At 44.7% G+C, this 17616-nt stretch overlaps 2 long non-coding RNA genes across 3 annotated transcripts in view; one reads left to right on the top strand and one right to left on the bottom strand.

Moving 5' to 3' along the window:
• Nucleotides 1–17616, top strand: part of LOC132538923 (uncharacterized) — an 839470-nt gene that overhangs the window by 189572 nt on the left and 632282 nt on the right. The window lies entirely within an intron of this gene.
• LOC132538920 (uncharacterized) overlaps nt 8480–17616 on the bottom strand; it is a 33166-nt gene continuing 24029 nt past the window's right edge. Inside the window, exons 2-3 of the long non-coding RNA XR_009550239.1 lie at nt 12337–12515; nt 8480–9437 (exon numbers count right to left, since the gene is read on the bottom strand). This is a non-coding gene — a long non-coding RNA (uncharacterized LOC132538920). The remainder of the gene's footprint in view (nt 9438–12336; nt 12516–17616) is intronic.

Raw genomic sequence — 17616 nt, forward strand, 5'->3', positions numbered from 1 at the left:
AAAGGCAGAGATAGACAGACAGATAGATGTAGACAGATACAGAGAGAAAGAGACCACTGCACTGAAGTTCTTTCCCATGCAATGGGGGCCAGGCTTGAACCTGGGTCCGCACAGGCTACATAGCACACTATCCAAACAAGCTACTTTGCCAACTATGACAAGTTCTTTTGAAATACTTATTTATTTACTTTTATAAGAGACCTCTACTTTTATAAGTGCCTCTCTGCTCTGGCTGAAGGTGGTGCCAGGGATGGAATCTGGGGCCTCAAGCATTTGAGCCACTGCTCCAATACTGCTTAGCCTCCCTGGTTCCATCTCTTTCAGTGTAAGAACAAACACCTCATCACAGACCCCTGCAAGCGTCAACCCGGCTTTGACCTAGCACGTTATGATTGGGCCCTCCTCAATCGCTATCGAACAGGCCATGGCCGGTGTGCCGCTATGTTCCATCGCTGGGGAGCCAGAGACGACCCGAACTGCCCCTGTGGCTCCAGACAGACTATGACCCACATAGTCAACGACTGCCACCTCTCCAGATTCAAAGGAGGTCTCGAAACTTGACATCAGGCTCAACCTGATGCTGTTGACTGGCTACGGAAGAAGGGCAAACGCTAGAAGAAGTGTGGGCCTTTTTCCCCCCCTCCCTTTCCCCTTTCCTTTCTTTTTCCTTTTTTCTTTTTTCTTTCTTCTTTCCTTTTCTTGCCCTTTTGATAGAAACAGAGAAAAATTGAGAAGGCAGGAGTCAGAGAGAGAGAGAGAGAGAGACTTGTAGTACAACTTTACTACTTGTGAACCGCCCCCCCCCCCCCCGCCAGGTCACAGGTGGAGACTGAGGGTTTGCAAGGTGGTACATGTATTTAACTGGGTGCGCTAATGCCCAGTCCTATAAGTTTTGCTCTGAAGCACCAGATTCTTCTGAATGACTCCCACTGATCAAAAAATAAGTGCAAGTTTCTCAGTCTTGTGGATGTGCAGGCAGAGCCTGGTCAGGAGAAAGGGACTAGAATCCAACTTTGTGATGGAACTTTGAGATGCTAGGGAATTCTGACAATGTGACTGTTTTGGCTGCCTTGCTAAACTCTTCATCCAAATGACTTGATCAGAGAGTTTTCCAAGGGCTAGTCAGTGTGCTTAGCCTAACACTTTCCTTGAGAGTCCCTTGGTCACCACCTGTGACCATCTGAGCACCGCTGGTCGTGAGTGTTTCCCTCCGCTGGGTCCAGACAGTTCACAGCCGATGCCAGGGCTCCCTGGTCTCCATTGGAAGAGTCCTGAGCTGCAGTAGCTAGCTGTGAGTCAAGCATCATAGTGAAACAGACGATCCAGTGTTGCCCAGCCACAACACACCACTTCAGCCAACTCCACAGAGGTTTCCGGAGTTATCCCCAGAGGTGATAGCCATGATTAGATCCTGTGGACTTTTTCCACAACTTCACTTGGCTTTCCTTCTGCACTTGTTACAAATGGCCTTTATTTTCCCAAATGCCCTTTCTGCCATCTCCAAATGCATCGTTTTGCTCTCCTCTCTCAATTCTTATTCCCATTGTGGTTCTAGCTCAGGTCCCTCTTCCAAGTGCCAGACAGACAGAATCAGGATGATCACATTTTCCTGCACTGCAAGGCCCCCAAACCTAAAATGTCCAAATGCATGCATCTCTCATGCCTTAAGCCCCTCTTCTTCTTCATCATCTCTCCCTTCTTGAGGGAAAGCCATCATAGTCTAAGTGTGGTTCTGGGCGGGTCATTCCCCACCTCCCATTCACGACCCACATGCATTCATTTGATAATTCTTCCTCCCTCCCTCCCTCCCTCCCTTCCTTCCTTCCTTCCTTCCTTCCTTCCTTCCTTCCTTCCTTCTTTCCTTCCTGTCTCTCTTTTTTTGCTCTATATTTTAATGTTTCTTCTCTAAATTTTTTAAATGTTTTTACTTATTTATTATTGGATAAAGACAAAGAGGAATTGAGACGGGGAGAGGGAGTCTGACCAGTGTCAGAGCCCAAACCAAATGGCCTAACTGAAAAAAGGTTCAAGTGTCAGTGAAAAAAGTTTTGGGTTTCAGGTAATTCTGAAACTTGCATGTCTTGCTCTAGTTTTGCTCCTAACAACTCAGACTTTTTCTTAAAACTTAATTCGTGCCAAGGTTTTATTTCTGGGATACCCTCACTACCTCCTGGCCTTGAGTTAGGGCTTCTGTTCCTCCTCTGTATTCTCCCAGCCTTCCTCTCCACACACACTAGCCAAGCTTCTATTTTGATCGGCAGTAAATATTTGTTTGCTTGAGCATCTCAATCCATGGTCCTAGTGGTCCTATTTTTCCACAGGAGACTCACAGTGAATGCTTGGCAACATTTCCCGGCAGCCTCATCCGTGGTCAGCCATGCAGATTTGCGGTGTGTGCAAATGGAGAGTGGAGCAGAGATAATCTCTCCAAGAAGCCCACTCTCCCTCCTCTGCACCAACTAGGAATGTGAGTTTGGCTCTCTGATTCTGCAAAATCCCTTAGAAGCCCCATCCTAAATTCTGTCACTGACAGGACAGTTAGGGGGGCCTGGCCTGACCTAAGTAATCATCACATCCCTTAGGATGGACTGAAGGGCCTATAGTCTCTGGGACTTTGGAGTTAGTTCAGGACTGAATTCTGTCTTTCAGGCCTGTGGATAATGTAACTTGCTTCCTCAGGACTACTTGGAAATCAGCTGGAACTAGGAGTCAGGGATGCCTGAGTCCATTCAGCTGTCATTCACTGGGGGGTTCAATCTGGGTTCAGATCTAGGGTGTGTGTATGTGTGTGTGCTTATAGAAAGAGAGAGAGAGAGAGAAAGAGAGAGGACAGAGAGACGGGGCAGGGAGAAAGAGAAAGAAGGAGGAGAGACAGGTAGAGAGATAAGTTAATTTTATATTTTAATTTTTTAATTCACTCTCTCTCTCACTTTTTCTCTGTTTTCCACATGTTGGTGTTACTTAAATGCTGGCTATGCTCCTACATGCTTTAGGAATGAATGTTCCCCATTGTGTGCATACTGCTGCATGACCACACGTTGGTCACACATATCTCATTCTCACACAAGTTTTAGGTTAGGGTTTTGACTACTGAGGGCCTTTGCTGTTGTTTGTTTTTAGGTAGAGACAGAGAAGCAGAAAGAAAAGGAAAGAGACCAAAAGTTTCCCTCAATGCAGTGGGGGCCAGGTTTGGAAGACATAGGTAAGCAGTGCACTAACCAGGCGAGCTATTTAACAAGCTGAAGGCTTGTGCTTGATTACACAGCTGGTAGGTGCCTTGCAGACTGAGCTCACCTTGGGTGAGCTTGTAAACGCCCAACTTGGAGACAGTTCTTCTAGGGATGCTCTTTTCTCCCATTCCCCCAATGATTAGGGCATCCTGTGGGCCCAGAATAAATCCCTGGCGTGGTCACTTTAAATGCAGGTTTGAGCCGGGACTGATTTACGTTCTTGTCAACAAACTCCAGGAGGACAGGGACCATGTCCTGCATTTGATCTCATTTTGCTCAAACCCAACCAAGTGAGCAAACACTGACTCTCAACAAGGCATTGTGTTGGCAGAGCCTAATGGAAAAATTCCCTCTACCCTGCACACCCCCACCCCCACACCCACTCAGCTTCCACTCTTTCTCTGCCTTCCTTTCTTCTGTCTTTTATCCAGACAGGCCATTTGATGGAAATTTGCTTTGAAGGGAATAAGAACTGAACCCAAATAACAGGCTTGGGTTCCCCTGTTCTGGCCCTCTAGCTAAGAGAGACAACAGACTAGGATGGGGAGACTGGGGAGGAAAAGGGTTCAGACATCAACCACAGGGTGGGGGGTGCTCTGCTGGGAATGAGACTCCTTTGTCTGCCACTGCTGAGAAGATGAATTCCAATGTCCCCCTAAATAAATGCCAGGGTTCGGAGCCATCCATTCTTCTTAGAAAAATAGGTGTCTTTGCTATGCTTTTTATTTGGAGGGGGATGACCAACATCCTTGTTTTGCACCCCCTTAGATTACTGCTTGATTAGAGGAAAGCACCTTACTCTGCTAATGTATCCTCAGGTGTGTGTTAGGGCGGAGGTGGGGGGGGGGTCTGAGGACATTTGGAATGACTGAGCTGTTTGCCAGAGGTTAAGAGGAAGATGAAAAAAGTATCCCTCATCCTGGTCAATTTGTTTTGGTTTCTTTTGAGTTTGGAGTGACTGGAATCTCTTACCATAAACATGTTTTGTTATGGGAATGCCTCATCAGGCTCCCACCCTGATGTCCCTTCCAATCCCCTCCAAAAAGTCCTAAATTACAGACCAGGCAAATAGGAGTTAGAAACTGCCTGGAGGAAGGAAATCCTTCAGTAATACCCTCTTTTTGAGGGTTAAATCTTGGTGTGTGTTGCTGTAATTTTGGAGCAAGAAAAGTGAGGTGTTTTTCACACACTTTGGTGGGTGGAATCACCTTTGGACTGATGGGTTGCATATTTAAATCAACCTTTATTGATTCAGCCAAGCCTTACCTGGGCTCCCTGCTGAAAGGAAAACAAAGGGGATAACAAAGACCTCTGCCTTAAAGGTGTTTGCAGACTCTGAGGAGCCAGCTGTCTTCCCAAATGAACAGGCATCACTCAAGGGCAGGGTGCATGCACAGCACCACAGAGTGGGTGCCTGGTACTTGTACCTTTCAATATCCAGCAATGGAAGAATGAGTGACTTACCTGAGAGAATAATAGTCTAGGACGTACCAGTGAAAGATGCCGGCTAGACATTTTCTAGAAGGAAGTAGCTGCCCTGAGGTGGTGACCAGAGCAGGTATCTCTGAATATATAAGCTAGTCCTTGTAGGAGAAGTTGAAAAGGAGTGATAGAGGCTCATTCTTTGAGGCTGGGAAATGGGTAAAACAAGACTCAGTCAGTCAGAGCCTGAGAATTGGGAGGTGGGAGAAATTGGGCCCAGCCTGAATAGGAAGCCCCCTTGGGCTCTAGAGCAGTGTCACAATGATATGTTGCTGAGGAGTTATTCTGATGCAGTCTCCACCCCCAGGTACTTCTTTCCCTTGAAGCCAGATCACTCTCACATCCGAGATGTTGCCTTTCCTACTGGACACATGGAGCTGGTCTGACTCTGGAGCCTTCGGACTGTCAGCTCTGTTTTAAAGGTGGGTGACTCAATGGAGGTCACGGGCCTGCGCTCTACTGGTAGTGTGCCATACATGTCTTCTGCCCTGCAGGTCAGGATGCTCATCCTACACAAGCATTTTACTCAATATTGAAGCCCAGTCCCTTCTGTCTAACTTCTTATTGTGGCTGAGCCAGGTGAAGGGTTCATTTGGTCAGTGCTTGTAATAGGGTGCTGGATTTTCCACATCTTTGTGTTGTGAAACCATCTTGGAACTGTATTTACCTCCCATGTGAATTTGTGCCATAGAGAGGTAAGATCATGGACAGGTTTATTTCTCCATAGTACTCCCCTCACCCCAACAGTCTCCAGTGTGACCTTAGAACGGACACTTTAAGACTCCCCAAAGGCTCCTACTGGGAGTCCCTTTCTCCACCACCACTAATGATAAGGCAAATCTAGGGAGACAATATAACTGATACACAGATGCCAAGCCCCAACTCAGATGAGAGGAATTATCAAGGGAACCCCTGCTTTCAAGAAGTTGATTAATCATGATGACTGATTATGACTCAGACCGGAAGACCTCATGAGCACAGGGTAAGGACCCTCCTTTCCAAGTGAACATTACACACACACATGCACACAAACCAGCAAGAAGCAGATAAGTATAGAATTTTTGGGAGTCAAAGGCTTTTACTGTGCCAACTCCCAGGTCCATGTACATGGTTTCTGAAGGGACCCAGAGCAAAGCATTGAAGAAATGTGGTGGAGAGAGAAATGCTCCAGACAGAAAATGTCAGTTTGCCTGGAGACCCAAAGGTTCTGATTCAAGAGTGGAAACTGAATGATTTGCTTTTCAGTGACAACTAAGTTAGAACCTCAGAACCAGACAGGGCCCCCAGCTCCAGGGAGGACCAGAAGTAGGCTGACATCTTGCCTGCTGTGCAGAACCAGAGGGATTTGCATGAAGTTTTTCTTTTCCATTCTGCTGACTGCTAGATGAATCAGTCACGCTAACCTTTAGAAGCTAGAGAAGAGAAGATCAGAAGAGAGAATGGAGGCATTTTTAAGCTCCACTGAAGCTGGCTGGATTAGTGGAGCTTTGCTGAGAATAGTATTTCTTATTTTGCTTTTTTGATGCCTTCTAGTGAGCTCAGAGCATTTTCTAGACACTCATTCATTTTTCTAACATTCTAGTGAGACTGGCCATGTGGCAAATAATGTTGTTCTCCTCCTGCTTCTCCTCTTTTTTCTTCTCCTTCTTATCATGGTTTGGATTTAGAAATGGGACCCAATGATGATACACCTAGGACTGTTTCAAAAAGTCATCAAAAGTGTTTGAATTAATTGTAGAATCTTCATGCTGAACTCTCCTCTCCCCCTCATGTCTCTTTGATCATCTGTTTGAAACACCCAAAAGAAAGAGAAGAGACTCATCTTTGACAGATTAGGATCTTCTTAGGGTTTCAATGTGGGCTGGCTTTCTGCTTGAAAACTCGAATGGAAAAATCTCCAAACTGGGTTTTTTTTTTTTCTCAACACTCAATATTCATGAATTTCAGCCTCTGGTTTTGACATTTCCACCAAAGACCATCTTTTGTTCAGTCCTACCATCTCCCCCCCCCCCCCCCCCCCCGTACTCTAAGCTCATCAGAGATGATGGGGGCTGTCTCCTAAGCCTAGCACTGAGCCTGCTAGGCCAATGGCTGAGGTTTGCTGGGCATTTGGTGCCACAGTGCTACAAATACCCCTGACCCAGATTCAGGAAACCTCAGCCTTTTGTTTTCTGTCCTTCAAACTTGGAGGCATGGTTCCAGAATAAGGCATGATTCCAGAATACCTGCTGTAATAGGTAACTATTTTCTTCTCTAGAATTACAATGTTCCTGGGACATCCTTCCTTATGGAAATACTGCGGAAGGAACAAGCACTTATTTCATATGGACTTTTTTTTGCCCCCATTCTGAGACTCCAAAATAACTGAGTAAGGCTGGTAAAATAGCTCACTTGGCTAGTGCAATGCTTTGCCATGTATGAGACCCAGGTTCGAGTCCAGCCACTGCTACATTGAAGGAAACTTCAGCACTGTGGCTTCTTTCACTTCTCTCTCTCTCTCTCTCTCTCTCTCTCTCTCTCTCTGTCTCTCTCTTCCTCTATAAATAACAGTAAATCCTACGCAGCCACATACCACTGGTTTGACCTTGGCCTTTCCTCCTCTCCATGTCTAGCTCTGACCTTTAGAGAACATTCTAACTCAATTTATTCTCTGGACAAGATTTCTTTTGTGAACAGTGGAATTTATTGAAATGAGGGGGAAAAAAGTGACAAAAAACATACTCTTTAATTTTTTATTATTATCATTATTTCTGAATGCTTCTTCCCTCCTGAGGAAGCTTCCAAAGCTTTAGAGATACCTCAATATATTAACATGCAGAAGCTTTCTTGCCTTCTCCAACTTTTTATCCCCCCGACAGGGGATCTGAACCTGAAAGATTCAAATTCCTTCCCAGAATATGCAAAAGTGGCTTGGTTTCAACCTAACCTCCAGGAAACTCAAGTTAATAAGTTCTACTAGGTTGTAGATAGGGTGTTTCTTTCTTCTTGCTTTTCTTTTCTCTTCTTTCATTTTCTCGCTCTCTTTCTTTCTTTCTTTTTCTCTTTTTTCTTTATTTGAGATTGAAAATATTTCTTCAATGGCATTCTTTATTTTTATTTTTTAAACTTTATGATGTAGCCTCCCCCCATTTCGGGCGTATTTTTCACATTTTTAGTTTCACTTTGGGATCTACCTTTTGAGTTGCATGGTTTCTCTTGGCTGTCTGTGGTTTGTGCTTGTTTTGTGGCTGGGATGTCACCCTGGCAATGGACAATATTTGCACAAAATAAAGTCACTCTCTTGCTGCTCTCTGCACCTTGTTGGGAAGAAAGATAAACTGACTACTAGGCACTTTTACTTGAAGGTATATAATTGCCTCTAACTTATGGATACATGTACACATGTACCTAGTCCCTTAGGCCCTAGCCTATATCTAGGATCTGTAACTTTGTTAGAAAATGGACTATCTGAAATGAACTACCGGGGGTTGGGTAGTGGTGCACTAGGTTAAGCACACATAGTATGAAGCACAAAGAACTGAGCAAGGATTCAGGTTTGAGCCCCTGGCACGCCACCTGCAGGAGGTGGGGGGTTTGCTTCATAAGCGGTGAAGTAGGCCTGCAGGTGTCTATCTTTCTATTTACCCTCCCCCTCAATTTCTCTCTGTCCCACTGAATAAATAATAATAACAATAAAAAGATCACATAGTACAAAGTGAAATGGAACTAGGTAGTCCCACATATTATGAAAGATCTCACCAGGTTAAAAAGAGTTGGGAGGCTGGCATCTCTGGAGACCATCTGCAGCAAAAAGGTGGTAGCAGCATAAGCTGGCGTGGTGGCACTGGTAGTGTTGATTTAGTTGAGACTATTTATTTACTTTTCCTCCAGGGTTATCGCTGGGACTTGGTCCAGGCACTATGAATCCACTGCTCCTGGAGGCCTTTTTTTTTTTTTTTTTTTTTTTAAATAGAATAAGGCAGAGAGAAGTTGAAAGAGGAAGGGAAGACAGGGATGGGGAGAAAAAGATAGACACCTGCAGACCTGCTTCACCGCTTGTGAAGCGACCCCCCCACCTCCCCTGGGGGTGGAGGAGCCAGGATACTTTGGAGTCCTTGTGCTCTGTCCTATGTGTGTTTAACCCGGTGTGCTACCACCTACCCCTGTTGAGACTATTTTATTTGTGATTTAATACTGATTTACAAGATTACATGTCAACAGGGGTATAGTTCCACACCATTCCCACAGGGTTCTAAATCCTCAATCTCCCCACTGCCAACTACCACCTTTCTTGTAAGGCTGCAGATAGGGGGCAACCATCATCTCTACAACTATCTGCCTACCTTTGTTCATAATTGCCCCCTTTTTCTTCCAGGTCCAGTCCTCTCTTCCCCTCCAAGCCACTCTTGACAATATTGCTACATCCAAATGTGCCTCTCTTTTTCCTTCCCTCAGGATGTTGATGAGCTGGAGTTCAGAGCCCTCTATCCTCTTCCACCTATCACTTCTCCCCCACTGGGAGTATGAATTAAGATTGTTTTGGGGGTGGCAGAAGGTAGGAGCTCTGGCTTCTATAATTGCTTTTCCACTAGACATGGGCATTGGCAGGTCAATCCCCAGCCTGCTTCTGTCTTTCCCTAGTGGGGTAGAGCTCTGGAGAGGTGAGGTTCCAGGACACACTGGTGAGGTCATCGGCCCAGAGAAGTCAGGATGGAATGAATCATTGCACCATCTGCAGTTTGGTGTCTGGAAGGTGGCAGGACATAAAGTGAGACAAAATGAACAGGAACCAAAAAGTAGAAACAGAGCAGATGAGATTATGGATCTGAGGGTAGAAGAAAGCTTGGAACTCCATTTTAGGCATGTTTCTAGGGGCCCACAGCTATGGTAGTTTTTGCTTGAGTTTGATAACTAGCATGAAGTTGGATAGAAATATTGTCTGAGAAAATGGTGTCAGAGTAGACAAAAAGGCTAGACAGCTGGATTAGGGCAGTGATTAGCTCCCATTCTTGAAAACATTCTGTGGATAAAATTAACTATTTATGTCCATCAAACCAAGATAGGGCCAATATATATATATATATATTTAGCACCAGAGCCCATGTAACCTCTGAATCCCTATTGGTCTGAGCTCCCACCTCATGATCACAGCTGGGAACATTACAGGATATGCTCATTTCAGGACCAGTCTTCCTCGAGTGGCAGGGCAGGACACCCCAGCCTTCCTTTCAGAGACTGGGGCAGTCCCCACCATTGCTGCTTTATTGTGAGGGGAAGGTCCTGGGAAGGTCCACAAGAGGGTTAATGATGATGCTCCTGATGGAAGTAACCAGTGGTGATGCAGAGAGGGATCCATTAGAGGTCTAGACTTATCATGTTTGTGTGGGAATCCAAGGATTCTCTGACTAGGGCCTCCAGTGGTGAGGTGGTGTGATACTGGCTATTTGAGACTATTTCTTACCTATAATTTTTATACTCTGACAAGACCCCCTATCAAGTCCTAAGTTTTGGAAATGAAACGGAAAACTCTGGAAAGAATGTGCCTTTAGTGGAAAGTTTGGAGTTTAGAGAGCCATGGAAGGTAACAGACTATATGGACCTCTTCGTTTGTCTGTTTTTCATCTGTATGGAAGTACCTGGGAATGAACCCACCCAGAGCCTCTCACATGTGCCATACAGCCAAATGTCCTCTCCCTTTCAGCCCCCCTTTTATTCTTTCTTTCTTTCTTTCTTTCTTTCTTTCTTTCTTTCTTTCTTTCTTTCTTTCTTTCTTGTCTTTCTCTCTTTCTTTGTTTCTTTCTTTCTTTTCATTTATTTATTTTCCCTTTTGTTGTCCTTGTTGTTTTATTGTTGTAGTTATTATTGTTGTTGTTACTGATGTTGTTGTTGCATAGTACAGAGAGAAATGGAGAGAGGAGGGAAAGACAGAGATGGAGAGAAAGATAGACTCCTGCAGACCTGTTTCACCGCCTGTGAAGCAACTCCCCTGCAGGTGGGGAACCTGGGGCTTGAACCAGGCTCCTTACGCTGGTCCGGTCCTTGCGCTTTGCGCCACCTGCACTTAACCCGCTGCACTACCATATTCTTTATTTCTTAAAGAGAGGAGACAGAGTGAGAAAGACAGCACAGCTCCATTGTATCATCCATGGAGTTCTGCAGGTACCATCCATGATGCTCTGTGTGGTGGTGCCACAAGGATTACTGCTGGGGTTTGGTGCCTGCATGAGGAATCCATTGTTCCCGGCAGCCATTTCCCCTTCTATTTGATAGGACAGAGAGAAACTGAGAGAGGAGGGAGGATAGAGAGGGTGAAAGAGAGACACCTGTAGCACTATTTTCACTGTTGGTGAAGCTTTTCCCCTGCAGCTGGGGTCTGGGGCCTTGAACCCACGGTAACATGTGCACTCAACCAAGTGCACCTGGACCCTCCCCCTGAACCTATTTACTAACTTCGTGTCCACATCAGGTTAGACTCCTGCCCAGCATTGTAGTTAGTCAGTGGAAATTACTGTTCTCTTGTAGGCAGGTGAACACCGAGATGCTTTTGTTGCTGAATGGCTTTAAAATTTTTTTTTTTATAGAGATAGAGAATGAAGACAGAGAAATATATATATATATATATATATATATATATATATATATATATAGAGAGAGAGAGAGAGAGAGAGAGAGAGAGGGAGAGAGAGAGAGAGAGAAGGTGAACCTGTGTTGCACACATAGCACTATCCAAGTAAGTTACTTCACTGGCCCTTAATGGCCTTTTGAATCCAGGGTCTCAGTACAATGATCTGTCGCAACATGGGGCTCACAGAGGCAACAGTACCTGACCTTCTCTGGAAAGGGTTAGGACACAGGCTGTGAAGGGTTCTGTTTGCTTCCCAGAGGGAAAGCGTCTTCCCAAAGGGGGCTCTGTCCCAGATTTAAAGCTTCCATTAAAGTTTTGGTGATGGGGACTTTTTGGACCAGTCCCCTGGGCAAACACGCGGTCGCATTGTTTGTCTCTGCAGGCACTCTCAGTAGATCAGCATCACAACCCCGCTCCCATTAAGGCGGGTCCTCCTCCTGGAAAAGAGCCTGGAGTGCCTGTCTGGCCCCCATACCTTCTGAGCTTCCTTCATTTATAAACTAAAGGGTTTGAAATATATTGTTCTTAATAGAACAAAGATGTTGGTGCTCCAAAATTTGATGCAAATCTTTGGGGGTCTTCACTGGTTCAGGTTCTTTTTCTCTGTGATTGCTTCTGGTTTGGTTTCCAGAATGACCAGTTTGATGCTCTCAACCCCAGGGCCTCACCAGGATACCTGCAACCCACCCACTGGGTGATTCCAACCAACTCGGTCTGGAGAGAGCCTGAGTAATTACTCCCTCCCTGTGTTTAGTCAATAGCAGTTAGGAGTAAAAATGTCAACAATTTAACAAACCACCAGCCAAGTTTTTTTTTTTCTTCAAAACTGCCCTCAAGGCAGACCCAGCCAAGTGCTATCGGCTTAGTCTTTCATCAGAACCCCAGATCTGACCCCAGTCCTGGGGTGTGCACAGGACATGTGCTTGTATCTGGGGTAGAAAAGGTGTGAGGGCATTCTCTTGTCAAAGTGGGGCCACAGAGCTTGGAAGATAATAGAAGGAACTTTATTTATTTACTTACTTATTGTTCTTCTCCCCCCTCTGCATGATGTTTTGTTGTTCTGTTTGCTCTGCAAAGGATCATGTAAATGTAAATGGATTCTGTATGCTCCTTCTAGAGCCAGCTCAGTGGTGGAGCACAGGACTTGCACAAACGAGGCCCTAGGTTCAATCTGTACAGCACGGCTCTGGTTTCTCTCTCTGAAAACAAATAAATGCATCATTATTAAAAAAAATCCTTGTGACAATCCAAACAAAAATCAGGGTGGCTGAGTGGTGGGACACCTGGTTGAGAGCACATGTTACAGTGTGCAAGGACCTGGGTTTGAGCTCCTGTTGCCCACCTGCAAGGGATAAACTTTTGTGAGTGGTGAAGTAGGGCTGCAGGTATCTCTCTTTCTATCTCCCTTTCTCCTCCTTCTCTTTTGATTTCTGCCTGTCTTTATCCAATAAATAAATAAATTAATTAATTAATAAGTAAGTAAATATCTAAAACAAAAACAGGGGGCTAGAAAAATAGCTCCCTTGGATAGTGCACGGCTCTGCCATGGTCACGACCCAGGTTTGAGCCAGGCACCCAGTGCTCTGAAGGAAGGTTTGGTGGTATGGTCTCTCTCTCTCTCTCTCTCTCTTTCTCTCCCTTCCCTGTCTTTATGCAAAAATGTAAAAAATAGAATTAAAATAATAAAATAAAAACCAAGCAGCATTTTGGAATTCCTTGAGTATAAAAACCCTTAGGAGTGTTATTTAAATTTGATGACAGAAAGAAAGGGGGCTCAGCAGCGGCATGCCCAGCAGAGAACATGCACTTCAGTGTGTGAGCACTGAGGTTCAAGCCCTGGTCCCACCTGCAAGGGGAAGTGGTGAAGCAGTGCTGCAGGTGTCTCTCTCTTTCCCCCCTTTCCTTCTCAATTTCTGTCTCTATAAATAAATATTTTTTAGAAAAGGAATTATCAATAAATAGCAGATGCCAGTGGAGAAGGTTAGAGAGCTTCCTTTTCTTAGCAGCTCCCCTCCCTCTCCCCCTCCTCCCCTTCTCTCTTTCTTCTTCCTGGTATGTGCCCATTTGCAACTTCTTTTTTAAAAATTTTTATTTATAAAAAGGAAACACTGACTAAAACATAGGATAAGAGGGGTAAAGCCTGACACAGTTCCCACCACTAGAACCATTTGCAACTTCTAACCCTCCTTCACAACTAGCTCATCACATTCACTGAACATTCAGTGATGTGCACGACAAATCTGTGTTCTTTCTATCTGTTGAACAGTACCTGCTCAGAGAAATAGCAAATGAGAAAAAAAGAATTCAAAAGATTCACAGAATGTCTTTCTGAAAGTATTTCGTTCACAGTAGGTTTTTTTTTTTTTTTTTTTTTTTTTTTTTTGCATGTTTTAATCCATTTAAGACAAGAGCAAAGTAAGACAAGAACAAATCGTATTGACTGTATCCAAGCGGGCTGTGTTTCAATCTGTCAACATTAAGTTCATTACATTCCCGGAGCATCAGAAGTAAGTGCTTTGGGTGGTCAAGTGACTAGAACGGTAAAAACTTGAGACAGACTGGAAACAGCAATTGGTGAAAGGCATTGTTTCTTAGAATTCTTAAGCATAGAGCTTTGTATCATGTTGTGACTCTCAGATTGATGGCTGGCTTGATTTCTTCTTGGGCCACTCGGCTAAGACAAAGAAGCAGGAACCCAATGACTGTGAGGGTGACAGCAAAATAAAATATATGACAGAGAAGGAAGAATCAGCAAAGGGCAAGCAGGGAGGTGGTATGGTGGTGTAGCACAGGACCTGGAAGTGGAAAACAAGGTTTGAGAGGGGAGAACAGTCAGTGAATAATTAAAAGGACAGGGGACCTGGGAAGAAATGGAGGAGTACTAGTGAGACTAGGCTTAGTCAAAGTAAACTCACATGTAAAGTAGACGAAGAGGGGTTGGGTGGTGACAATGTGCAAGGATCTAGGTTCAAGACCCCAGTCCCCACCTGCAGGGGGAAAGCTTTGAGTGGTGAAACAGGGCTGTAGGTCTCTGTCTCTCTTTCTCTCTCTCTCTCTCTCTCTCTCTCTCCCACCAGGGTTATTGTTGGGACTCAACAATAACCCTGGTTATTGTTGGGACTCAATGCGGGCGCTACTAATCCACTGCTCCTAGTGTCCATTTTTTCAATTTTTTTTTTTTTTTTGGATAGGACAGAGAGAAATTGAGAGAAAAGAGGAGATAGAGAGGGAAAAAGAAAGATTGATACTTGTAGACCTGCTTCACTACTTGTGAAGTGATCCCCCTGCAGGTGGTGAGCCGGGGGCTTGAACCAGGATCCTTGCATATGTCCTTGTGCTTTGTACTATGTGCTCTTAACCCTGTGTGCCACTGCTTGGCCCCGTCTCTCTCTCTCTCCATCATCCATTTCCTTCTCAATTTTTGGCTGTCTCTATCCAATAAATAAATATAATAAAAAGAAAGAGAAAGAAAGAAAGGAATGAAGGAAAGAAGGAAGGAAGGAAGGAAAGAAGGAAGGAAGGAAGGAAGAAGGAAGGAAGGAAGGAAGAAGGAAGGGAGGAAGGAAGGAAGGAAGGAAGGAAGAAAGAAAGAAAGAAAGAAAGAAAGAGAAAGAAAGAAGGTAGAATAAGATTCTTTGGGGAGGGGCAGGGTCTAGGTGACTCATGAACTGTAATTTGGGAAACAATTGAGATACTGAGAATTAAAGACAGAGAATTTCTTCCAGAAATACCTACTGAGCTCTGAGTATGTGCAAATCCCTTGGGAACTAATTAATCAGTGATGGATCGAGGGAGAAGTTAAGTTCATAGTCACCTGGATACTCCTAGTTGGAAGAATAAAAACATGATGGCATATCTTGACTGCCTTTCTCTCACCTCTGGGATTGGAACAGAATCAATATTAAAGGATTAGAGGTTGGATACCTTCGAGCTTTCTAGGTTTTGTTTTCAATTGTTCTCCATTTTAATTGCTGGATGAAAAAGTCACTGGAGTGGCCCAGATGCTGTCTGAAGTGTGTGTGTGTGTGTGTGTGTGTGTGTGTGTGTGTGTGTGTGTGTGTGTGTGTTGAAGTAAGTGGTGCTTGTTCACCTCTGTCAGCTCAGTACAGAAGAGTCCTTCACCATGAGGGCTGGGGCTAGGCTTCTAGAAAGTGCTAGCCCACCCCCCACCCCACTATGGTTTCAATGGGTTTTGAAGTGTCCCTGAAAGAATTCTTTTGTTTTGACTTGAGGCTGGCGGGTTTGCACTGTAAGGATATCTGCTTTTCTACATCTCCCCTTGACACCCTGCTGACCTCTGCTTACCTCATACTTGCTAAGGAGAAACATATCTAATACCAGCCAGCCCCTGTGATAAGAGCATGAGAAAACAAACAGTGGAAAGACCCTTGAGAAGCGGGTGACCCCAATCTAGCTGTGGGGGCCGCCAGAGAGAAAGAAGGCTGATGTCCCCCTAAGACTGGTGGTCTGCAGGTAGGGGGTAGCATTTGGGTTCAAAGTCTCAGACTTTGGGGTAGAATTCTAGGAAATCTGATTTCTCAGTCCTTGATTCCCTGTCAACCATAATGTCTGGGACCCATGACCTTGAGGAGATCATTAGGTCAAGTTATTAGGAAACTTCTCCAGGGCTGGCAAGATAGGTCACCTGGATAGTGCACCTGCTTAACCATGGCCACTACCCAGGTTCAAGTCTGCCCAACCCACCCAGTACCAAAGGAAGTTTCAGTGCCATGTTATCTTTCCTTTTCACCCTCTTTCTGTTTCTTTCTTTCTTTTAATATTTACTTTTTTTTTTGATAGGATAGAGAGAAATTAAAAAAGGAGAAAGGGAAAGAGAGGCAGAGAGAGAGAGAGAGAGAGAGAGAGACCGCATTCACCCAGCAAGTGGGGATCTGAGCTTGAAGACAGGTCCTTGTGCATAGCAACCTGTGTATCCAACCAGGTGTGCCACTGCTTAGACTCTCTCTCTCCCTCCCTGCCTCCTTCTTTCTCTTCCTCCCTCTATCCCTTCCTTTCCTTCTTCCCTCCTTCCCTCCCTGCTTTTCTTCTTCCCTCCTTTCATATCCTTCTCCTTCCTTCCTTCCTTCCTTCCTTCCTTTCTTCCTTCCTCCCTTCCTTCTTTCCTTCCTTCTTTCTTCCTTCCTTCCTGCTACCAGGGTTATTGGTGGAGACTCAGAGCCTACATAATTTCCTCCACTCCTGGTAGAGTTTTTTTTTTTTTCTTTTGTAGAGCAGTGCTGTGGTGTCCAGTCCTGGTAGACTCTTTTTTTTCTTTTATAGAGCAGTGCTGTGGTGTCTCTCTCTCCCTCTCCAACTATCACTCATGAAGCTCCCCATCACAGGTGCTCCTTTGACCAGGGGCTCAAACCCAGGTTCTCCAGCAGGATAAATTGTGTCCTCTAGTGGTGAGCTGTATCTTGGCCCCATCTCCATCTCTTTCTACCTGAAAAATGTTCACCTAGAGCAGTGAAGCCCCAGTGAGAACAAAACCAAAAGCAAACAGACAAGCAAAAAAAAATCTCTATGGACCTCCACCCCATAGTCCCTTCAGCCTCCAGCTTCCTCTCTACCTCATCTTTCATCCCTAGGTCCATTTTCTTTTCCATTTCATTTGTGATTACAAATGGGTTACAAGATTTTAAGCTATACAAAGTATAGCTCCACACAGCACCCACCACCTACCCCTCCCCAAAGATAAGCACTATAGTTCTCACAAAGTCTTAGAAACAGTTTGCTTCTGTTTTATTTTTGTCTTTTATCTTCTTTTCTTCCCGTCTCCTCCTCTTGCTCCTTCTCCTCCTCCTCTTCTTCCTCTCCTTCTCCTCCTGATCCCCCCACCTAGGTTTTTCTTTTTGCAAGTTCATGTCTAACAGTTCTCTACAGTCCACATATGAGTAGTGATCTTTCATCTCTTTTCTTCCTTTGCTTTCAAGAGCTGTTCTGAGGCCACCAATACACCACCTGGTTGTTCTAGGGAGGGAGTTTGGGTCATCTCCATGAGTAGAAGTAAAGCTACAAATTTGTGCCAGTGAAACATCAAGCAACTTGACTGTGAAAAACGCTTAAGAGGTGAGGTTATTCCTTTTCTCAAACATGAGCTGATAACATTCTTTTTCCAACAGGAAGAAAATGAGATGAAAAGCCAGGGAAAGAAATCCCAATTTAACATTTGTAACTTTTTGTCGAGGATTAATCTGTAGCCTCAGATATGCAAAACATGTGCTCCTCCATGGAGCTACTCTCCAGCACCTGTAATTGAATGAACACATTTTGTCCTTTGTATGTTTACACACACACACA

This window comes from Erinaceus europaeus, chromosome 6 (assembly GCF_950295315.1).
Source record: "Erinaceus europaeus chromosome 6, mEriEur2.1, whole genome shotgun sequence".
Classification (NCBI taxonomy): Eukaryota; Metazoa; Chordata; class Mammalia; order Eulipotyphla; family Erinaceidae; genus Erinaceus; species Erinaceus europaeus.